The following is a 620-nucleotide window of genomic DNA, read 5'->3' on the forward strand; positions in this document are numbered from 1 at the left end:
TCTCTGATGCTGCTTGGCCTGCTGTGTTCATCCAGCTCTACACCTTGTTATCTCAGATTCTCCAGCATCGGCAGTTCCTACTTTGTCTGAAAAACTTCCAATGAGTGTCAGGTTGCTTGCTTTCAAAGAACATTCAGTAGTCTTTCAGCAATCCTTGGTTTTAAAAGAGTTCTTCTCTCATTTCAGTCCACTAATAAAAATACAGAAAAGTAAAAAGACGCATACTACACTGTATAACAGGCCTGAGGGGCTGAATACTACCCTCTCTTGCTTCACCCACCCTTTGCACCCGTCCACACCCTCCCCCTTTACCCCCATCTCTCCTCCCTTTACCCCCCCTGCCCCACCCCAGCTCTCTTTACCCCCCCAACCCCACTCCCTACCCCATCCCTCTCCCATCCCACCATCCCACTCACTTCCACTCTCCCCGCTACCTTTCACCCTCCTGCTGCATCGCTTTCAACTCACTCCCACCTGCCTTTCACCCCCACCTTGTGCCTCCCTTCCAACCCTTCCCCTCACCCTTTCATCCTCCTTCCCATTCCCCACGCACCCCTCCCATTCCTTCTGCTGCTCGTCTCCATCCCTTCCCCCCAAAATCCCCATCCTGCCCCCCCTTC

Source organism: Rhincodon typus, unplaced genomic scaffold, assembly GCF_021869965.1.
Source record: "Rhincodon typus isolate 14 unplaced genomic scaffold, sRhiTyp1.1 hic_rhity00000502, whole genome shotgun sequence".
Classification (NCBI taxonomy): domain Eukaryota; kingdom Metazoa; phylum Chordata; class Chondrichthyes; order Orectolobiformes; family Rhincodontidae; genus Rhincodon; species Rhincodon typus.